The sequence below is a fragment of the Saccostrea echinata genome, unplaced genomic scaffold (assembly GCF_033153115.1).
Source record: "Saccostrea echinata isolate AGI-Se365-2 ecotype Australia unplaced genomic scaffold, CSIRO_AGI_Sech_v1 ptg000033l, whole genome shotgun sequence".
In the NCBI taxonomy this organism is placed as follows: domain Eukaryota; kingdom Metazoa; phylum Mollusca; class Bivalvia; order Ostreida; family Ostreidae; genus Saccostrea; species Saccostrea echinata.
The window spans coordinates 20,435,117-20,444,625 of NW_026889782.1; the positions used below are offsets into that span (position 1 = coordinate 20,435,117).

At 31.9% G+C, this 9,509-nt stretch overlaps 2 pseudogenes; both read right to left on the bottom strand.

The window, feature by feature from the left end:
• Positions 1-1,338: 1,338 nt before the first annotated feature.
• Positions 1,339-2,078, bottom strand: LOC133198251 (aplysianin-A-like; annotated as a pseudogene).
• Positions 2,079-4,123: 2,045 nt separating this feature from the next.
• LOC133198252 (aplysianin-A-like) lies at positions 4,124-8,021 on the bottom strand (annotated as a pseudogene).
• Between the last annotated feature and the right edge of the window lie 1,488 nt (positions 8,022-9,509).

Below are 9,509 nucleotides of genomic sequence, written 5' to 3' on the forward strand. Positions count from 1 at the left end.
GGAACAAAAGGGAACACGATTGTGTGCATCATTAATATTTTAACTTGGGCCTTTTAAAGCTTTAATCGTTTATTTAGATACGATTACGTTATCATCCGTGCACAGCAAGTGTTACCACACATAATAAGAAATCCAATAATTTGCCTTTTTAAGCATACAGTCATGTGGACTTTGTTTTGTTTATTTATGAGAAATGCACTAAAATATGGTAACATTTTTCTAATGCATTGTTCACTATTTCTTATTTTAGACAGGCTTTCCACAATTTTAACGGACAACCCTAGTATATGTACCATATTAACAATTTGAAGCTTTGTCTAACTTCTTGAGATATTTTGAATAAAGCTTCATGACATTATTTGATTCTTTCCTGACTCAATACCATTATTGAAAAAAAAATATATATTCATTATAAAGGCATATTGCTTCTTAGCTCACCTAAGCTGAAAACTAATGTGAGCTTTTCTGATCACACATTGTTTGTAGTCTGTCCGTCCGTCTGTAAACTTTTCACAAATAAAAATAATCTTCTCAAGAACAACAAAAATATGTTTAGTCATATTGATATGGAAGCATTCTGAGTACATTTATTAATTCAAGTTTATTCAAATCATGATCCCCCAGGGATAGGATGGTGGGATGGGGTCACAATAGCGGATAAAAGTTTTACATAGAAATATATAAGAAAAAATATAAGAAATATATACGAAAAATCTTCCCCAAAGTTGCAAATCCTTCTTCAAAAACATGGATATGGAAGCATTCTTAGGTAGGGTACGACACAAGCTTTATCATAGAATTTGCAAATAATAAGCCTACACAATAATGTTGAAATTGCTTAATATACTCTAATAATGAAAAGCATAACATGCTTTATTTCATAACTTTGACAATCAACATTTCGATTGACCTACGCAATAAAAACAATGACGTTTTACTTTGTTCAAGAAAACCCTACAGGTAATACAAGTAACATTCTGTGTATATAAGTAGGTATACACAAACCAATTTGGTCTTTTTGGGGCTTCACGACTACTTCAATTCAGCTCCAACTACAAAGATCTTACCGGAGAAAAACCGACCGGTTGTAAACTTTGGTCTTTATTTAAAAAGAGAAGAGTTTTCTGTAATGTTTACTTAAGTCCATCCACCACCGTGATTCTGTATGACCTGTAGGGACCGCATTAGGTGAAGATACATGTATTTGAAAGAGTTAAGTTGAGTGAAGTAATATGATTCATCTCAAAAATACTATATACAATATGGCAGTAAATACCATGCTTTTGTTCATGTCCCTTTATATGTTGAAAGAAAGATAAGATAGTACACGAAAGTGAGTCAAAACATCCAACCATTATGTTCGGCGCCCCTGTAAACATGGACGATAAGTATCATGTCTTAAGAAAATGGTGTTGTCCGGTAGTTTTTGATGTCATACCGTTTTGATCCGGGTTTCCAAGTTAGTGAAGTTACCCATCCTCCATTGAAAGAATACTTGTCCCAAACATGCATCATGCCGTCCACGGGAGCAGGAATATGTCTGTAGTCTAACTTTCAAGATCTGATTATTTCATCTGTTACCCGAGTATCGTCATTTCTTTTGCATATAACATTTTCTCTCTGTTGAAGAAGACTCCAAACGCGGCATCCTCAACGTCAGCATACGACAGGAGAAAATCAGCTTTGCCGTTTGGAGATAGTTTCCAGTGGAATTATCGTCTGTACGGAAGATCGGATTGGGTAGACGTGAAGTTGAAGCGCTCACGGAGCCACCAGGGGTAATCGTACACAAGGAAAATCTTTAAAGATTGCATATCATTTACGAAATGAAGTGCCGACTGGAAAACAGGATTGTCTGAGTTTGGCATGTGAGTCTTGTATAGGTAATTTGGTAGGGTTAAAATTGTATTACGTGTTATAACTTTAAAGTATGTCTTTGTTGGAATTGTGTTGCCATCGATAGTCATTGTTCCCCTAAACATGAGTAGGAATAGTCCTCTTTTGGTTTTTGATATTTTTATAAGTTGACTATTTGGATGATAGTGGTGCGTGCAAAAAGAGTTAACGATATTTGTCATAAATAGGTATAGACGATGTTCATTTCAAGATACAGAAAATAAAATTTATAAAATTGTCAAGGTTGAGGTTTATTGCATTCAATTCCTGTTACTAAGAAGTAAGACAAATAGACCTTTCCTAGATAAAGTATATGGAGATAACGAACAGTAATCAAACTCAAAAGTCCATTAAACAATACAAATCAAGAGCGAAGAAATCACGGACCCCAAAAACATCAGAGGTGGGATCAGGTGCCATGGAGGAGTGCGCATCTCCTGTATGTAACTAATGGCCTAGCAATTAGTATGAAAAACGTTAGTCAGCATTTGACTTAATGATAGACTGTATTTGCTGACAAGGTCATTGTTTCGACCATAGAACTTACGAAATGATGACTTTACACAAGACTGCTAATTTTCTCGTTTCTTCAACTTGTTTGTCAATAACAATTGTTCTTAGAATAACTTTCCTCGTTTAGAAATTAATTATACATAGCGCATGCTCTTGCGTATCGAATTAACTGAGAGATATTAACACCATATGCAGGTGATAATGGTATTTTGCTGCCTTAGTAAGGCAAGTTGACGATTGAAAAGTTAAAATCATCACGTTTATTATAGAGTTTTGTTGTTAGATTACCATTGATGCCTTTTTCTAGTAAAATAATCAAATATGAAACAGCTATGTCATAGTCTGTGGTATCTTTTATTTCAAGCTCACCGGGATATATCTTGTCGACACAAGAATGGAAATAACCATTTTTAATTGACAATACGTCGTCAATATATCTAAATGTCGAGTTGAAGGCCACAGCAAATGTTTTCTTCTTTTCACGTATAAGATTTTGAACAAATTCTGCTTGATATGAGTACAAAAATAGGTAGGCTAGTACCCTATAGATAGATATAGAGGAATATGATTACATTTTGAATGGAGAAGATATGTAAATGCATATGAGAAATCTATGTTTTCGGCCTGCTCAAGTCTTCTCATAACGAGGGAGTGAAAAGATGAAAAACAGCGATCAATCTCAAATTTCTTTTCAAATTGAAAAAAAAGAATAGAACAAACACCTAGAGCACCAGAGGTGGGATGAGGTATATTGAAGGAGAAATATTTTCATGTATTGACTATTAACCGCATAGTGTAAATTCTCATTAAAGGTTCCGGTGAAATATACTCTTGCTGTTTGGGCAAATTAAAAAAAACTAGCTTTTCAAATTCAATTCCTTTCCTTTTTCTCCATCAATAAATTTATTGCGCTGTTGGGCATGATTCTCATTGGGATGATTTGTTCATAGTATGAGCCTCTAACTTTGCATATTGGTAAAACAAATACACGAACCAATATAAAGCTTTTCTGTTCGAAGTTTGTCTATAATCCGTTTGTTTAACAATTCTGACTGTACGCTGGTTTTTGTGTTAACTCTTCACATTTTCGACTTGTTCTTTACAAACACTGAACCAAATTTAGCCATAATTAGCACACAGCATCAATGTGTTATGGAAATTAAAAAAACCCAAAAAACTATGTAATCTTCATATAATAATCTTCAGAAAATACTCATTACACGGCAAGTAAAAAGTGGGTGCCTTGATTTTTCTTAACCAAAAACCATTTGGCCATGAAGGATGAAACGTATGTATAAGCTTCTGACATAGTGTAGCTTGTTTTTATTGAAATCATGGCCCCAGGGATAGGATGAAACCAGTAAGGGAGATCAAAGTTTTACATTGGAATTTAAAAAAAAATCGTTGTAGGAACATTAGTGACAAGGTTGCTAAAATTGATATGAAAGCACCATCAGAGAATTTAAATTCAAGGTTGTTCAAATCAGGGTTTCCCAAGTAGGTTTTGGCCACAATGGTAGTTTTACATGGGAATGTTTAATGTAAATTCTTGAAAGGAAATTTTGTCAAGAACAGAAATTGGAAGATTTGTCGTACACATATGCCATGTCCTCCGGTATTCCAGATTCAAGATCGTAATTTATAGTTCAATATTAAAAAAGTAAACTATTGATTTTACATATTCTATCGTTAATATACCTTCTTGGATTTTGTGCTAAAAATGGCTCATAAATCCCTTTGGGTATGAAGCCATCTCTGTGGGAACAGTAACAAAGGTTGGAAGTCCAGTGGAATTCGTGTTCTTTTCATATCCTTGTCGTGTTTTAGGGAAATACCCAATGCTTTGGCCATTACCAAACCCGGAATGGAGTAATTCGTTGTCACATATATATAATTATATGCCTCATTGCTTATTCTAGTTTTTCGAATGACTTCGTTGTAACTGTAATAATAACATTATGATAACATACATATGCAAAGGAATAATGACATTTTTTGAATGAAGTCTTTGAGTGTTGTTAATTCTTCCAATTTGCCTAGATCTTAAAGTAGCATGTAATATTGGAAAACTAAAATGACATTACAGTCGTATTTAGATTCATTTGACGAATAAACAATAAACAAAGTGACTTTGTAGCAATAAGGCGAATGGCCTTGCCTCATCCCCTATTATTTAGAGTCAAAATCAGAGTTTAAAATGCATAAATTCATCGTATACAGTTTTTTTGGAAAAGTTCTGGAAAAGAGATAGTAAATAGGTGTTCAACAGAATGGCTGTGGGAAATGGCTGATATAGATTCATGGTTTTTTGTTATTATAATGATAATAAATTTTATAAAGATAATGCAATCTATTGCTTGGCGATGCCCACACAATTTATGGGAATGTAAGTAATTATGATAGCAGTCATTTTTGCATCACAGGACCTTCATAATTTCTCCTAAGAAAGCCTTATTTTACGTACCATATCATGCAATTTTCTACATAATGTATCTCGTTTACATCTCAAATATTTATATTTAAATAAATATTAAATATATATTTATTTTTGAAATGAGTTTTCATTTAGCATTTTTTTGTCATTAGATGTCTATTTACTATAACACTTCGGAGGCATGTAACACTATTTATAATATAGGTCATTTCCAGAAAAATCTATCATCATGTTCAGGAAACTATGATAAATAATATAATAATAGAAGTGATTAAAACCTTACTCCTTAGAGTTCAAACCTAACAAAAAGTAATACTTTGGATAATGCATTTAAAATTTATCAGATGATCCACTAAATTTGACTTTACATTACACTTTGAAATTATACATGTAAACCGCAGGCATAATTGCAATGAAAAGGTAATGCAAATGAAAATCAACAAGTTGAGATGAAATCTTTACTTTTATTCAATTTCATTTTAGATTTAGTTTACAGGTTGTAAGCGTCAGAGAGTTACCTAAATTTGGAGCTAAGTCTAAATTTATCTTATGAATTTGAAGCTGATACCGGGACCATAAAACTTAGACAGGCTCACTTTTGATTATAGTCTCACTTTTTCACTAGGAATTCCTCTCGTAAAAGGGAGACTTAAGTCAAAAGTGGGCTCATCTTAGTTTCATGGTTCCGGAGCTGTGTTGTTAGACCTGTGTCGAAGACATTCACTTTCCAAAGTTAAAATGTTACTATATGGTAAAACATGTCGAAACTGAACACTGCTGGTACTATATAAAAATCTGCCAAATTGAACAGAGTTCTGCATTAAACAATATTACATATAAATGAATTTACAGAAAGGAATTGAGAAGTTTACATCAAATTAGGCAATGTTTTTGAAATTATTTAACACAAGGATTAAAACATTTTATTGTAATTATTCAAGAAAAATGTGTAAGAAAAATAGAGGAAGTTATTTTATGATTTAAATCACAAGCAGTCTATTTGTATTACACAATAACACGCTTAGTAATAAGATTAAGACATAAAACTATGTTTTGAAACAGAACTTTTGTTTTCAGATTCATCATAAACAAATAGATTACTAAATAACAAACCCCTGTACATATAAAGGCATCCCGTCACTGAGAGTGAAAGCGGTAAAAAGTTCTGTTCTTGGTTCAGAGCCATTATAGTTTGTGATTAACTCAGAGAGTGTTCTACAACTTAAAAAAATTAACTTCATATGTATTTTTCATAGAATAATTCAGAAATGAAATGTCCTTTATACGCCCAAGTAAATTACAAACTAACGTATGCATGAAAGTTGTGTTGAAACTCCATGCTCACTTGCAAATGTCTAAAATTAGCATTAAACATAATATCATAAATATAAAAGTTATACTTTTTTAAGTCAGAGGGATTTTTTCTCACCCAAGATCTGAGTCTGTCGGGATTGTTTGAGGTCCCTAGCTCTCGGATAGACAAGTGGGTGTTTCGCAGGAAAAAAGGGTGTGTTCTGGGATCCGTCTCAGCTCCTCAATAAAATGTACAAATTTAAATCCTAATTCTCTACCGGCTTTAATCATTCTCAGTTGTTCTTTAGGTTTTATCCGCATTGCACCCAAATCAACAGGAACGTAAGGGGCATCTTGAAAAGTCTTCGTATACATCCTGCCTAAAACACGATTGAAGTACTAGTATTCGTAAATACCGATCCGGAGGCCTTTGTTTCTTAGCCTCCATCCAGTGTAGGTACCGCCAATACCGGCCCCAACAATGGTAATGTCCCCAATAATGGTAATGTCCTCCACATACCCTCCTTTGAAAGGACCAACATATCAAAGTATATATCAAAAAATGATCTAACTGCTTTTCTAAATGTCATTTAGAGTCACGAAATTGATATAGTGATATGCAATTAGAATTACTTCGAACAGATGGAAAGCAGTATATTCTTTGGACTTTAGTAAAAAGGCTTTAATCTGATAGAAGAAAAAGTAGTAGACAGAAATGGTTATTTATATATCAAAACAATTTAGAGGATACAAGTTCATATTTGAATCTGACTTGTATTTTGAGATATTCATCTTTTTTGATAATATGTACGCAATTTATGTTTCGGGATTTTTTTTCTGTTGTTTTCTTTTTTGTGTTTATAATTTTTCAGTAACAGTACATATTAACAAATCCACTGGATTAGTAGAATAACATTATATAATACAATTAATACACCATACATACAACATATTGTTATTAATAAAAAAAAAACCTATTCATTCATTATTTAATGAATTGATGGAAAATAAGAAAATCAACTTTATGACAAATAAGAATACTTCAACATTTCTATGGGCAACGTCTTTTATTTATGTAGCAATTTAATTCACCAGCTTATGGTGTTTGTGTATCCTAGTTGATTTAAAACGCAGGAAAATGTCCTTTCTTACGATCAGTTTCGAAAGAAAGGAAGGGATCTAACAAATAAGTTAATTTTACTATCGTATCTGCAATCGATTCAAGTAAACATTTTGCAAACTCTGTGGTTGATACGACTTCCTTTCCAAATACAACCTTTCGTTGGGTCGAATGATGACTGACTTTTTAATACAAATTGTTAAGCCATTATTTCATATTGAATATATGACTGATTACTCTGTGTACTCTAGCAAGTCAACTCACTTATTGAACCTTCACCTGTCGACAAGGGTTATTTTTTCCGCTGTAATGTATGTTTTTCTGGGGTCCATATTTTTGTCTGCTCTCAATTTGCATAATATCTGATTCGGCTTTTGATAATGATATCATTGATATCTTTATATTTTTTGATTGACTAAATGGGAAATATCCCTGGAAAATTTCGTGTAAACGTGTAAATTGATATGATTCATTAATTTATTCTATAATAACATTTTTTCCTAAAAAAAAAAATTCAAACTGACGTTGGTAAATTTAAAAATTGCACTGAAATTATAAAATTCTACTCTAGATTATATCATTTTCGCACTCCATATGTTGCAAAAGCGTTATAAAATGGCGGGTATTCCATGACTTGATTACCACGCATTTTTTCATCTTGAAATTTTATTTATTGAAAAAAAAAAAAAAAACCGTGTAAAAAACAGTACCATCAGATTGCCCGAGTGCTAGATTAATACAGATACACTCTGTCACAAATCTCATATTCTTCTGTAATTAAAAAAATGATAGTAAATTCTTTATCAAGACTTCTATATATATTATTTGTATTTCAAAGTAAGCGATACAATTAAATGATTTTTTTCTATGCAATTTCCGATATGTACGCGATTTTGGAATATACACAAAGCAAATATTAGCCGATAGTAGGGTTTGAAAATTTGTATAATTTACAAATTATAATACAAAGAAATGCAAAAGAAATTTTAAATGATTACTGAGTATATGTAAAGTGTGTGAATTGCTAAACTATGGAATGCAGAAAGGGGCTTTGAATGCTTAAATCCTAAGCTTATTTTCTTTGATGTTTACTATTTTTAGATGTATCTTCTTCGTGGAAAATTTCTAATCTGACAGTGTATTCATTTGAAATATTATCTAAACCTTATAGACATTCTTCAGAAATACAAAGAATACCTTTATGAATTTATCCAATGGTAAATGGTTCCAATTAAGTTCTTTTATCAAGATATGACTTCTCGATTTTTAAAACAATTTCTGAAATATCTTTGAGTATGTGTCAGAAAGAACAGACTTTATAAATCACAATACGATCCTATTACTTAAAATGGTTGGGAAAAGTAATAACACGTAAAATTGCTAATTTAGTAAACCATATATCCTACCGTTTTCACTTAATCTGAGGTGATAAAAGAATCAGAAATCTACATAAATAATATGTTATGATTTTAGTAGACAATGCTTGTAAAATTAGGTCTTTGTTTGGTTATACTTAAGATGAATTAAGTTTTAATTCTAGGTCTGGAAATTCAGTGCTTACACTCACACTTCACTTTTTAAGGATGAAATTTATTAAATATCACATTCCAATTCTAATATTTTAACATTCCAATAAAAAAATAGAGTTTAATTTACCCTACATATACTGGATCACTAAACTTCATAAAATCCTTACAAACAAAGATACATTGCCGAATCCAGCATATGCTCTACCAAGCTCCTGTCTTTACTGCTAAAAGAGAAATGTCGGATGAAATCTGCTACAGCATATTTGAGTACTTGTGTAAATCAGATGTGGATCCTCAAAAACTCCAAAAGACATTTAGAAAACCTGAATTAATTCACAAATTTTTGTCAAAGATCAGTAACAGCAACACGTATTACTTTCTATCCTTATACAACCATTGTCATGATAATTCAAAGACTAAGCTTTTTGTTACCATAAAAATCTGCTTCTTAAGTAAAAGTGGAACTCGGAAATTTATAAACCGTGTGCTTCGTAATATTCAAAATTATTTTGTTAAAGATTATTCTGATTTTTAAGACAATTGCCCTGAGTTGATATTAAAAGGACGCTTGAGCTCCTCATTGACAACATCTATGAATACTTTGGAGACCAGTTCTTCCAACAATCTGTTTGAATATCTATAGTATTCTGCTTTAAATAAAAAAAATATATGACATATTCTATAAAAATATTCTTACCTTCTTCTTTTCCCTTTTAAAACATGC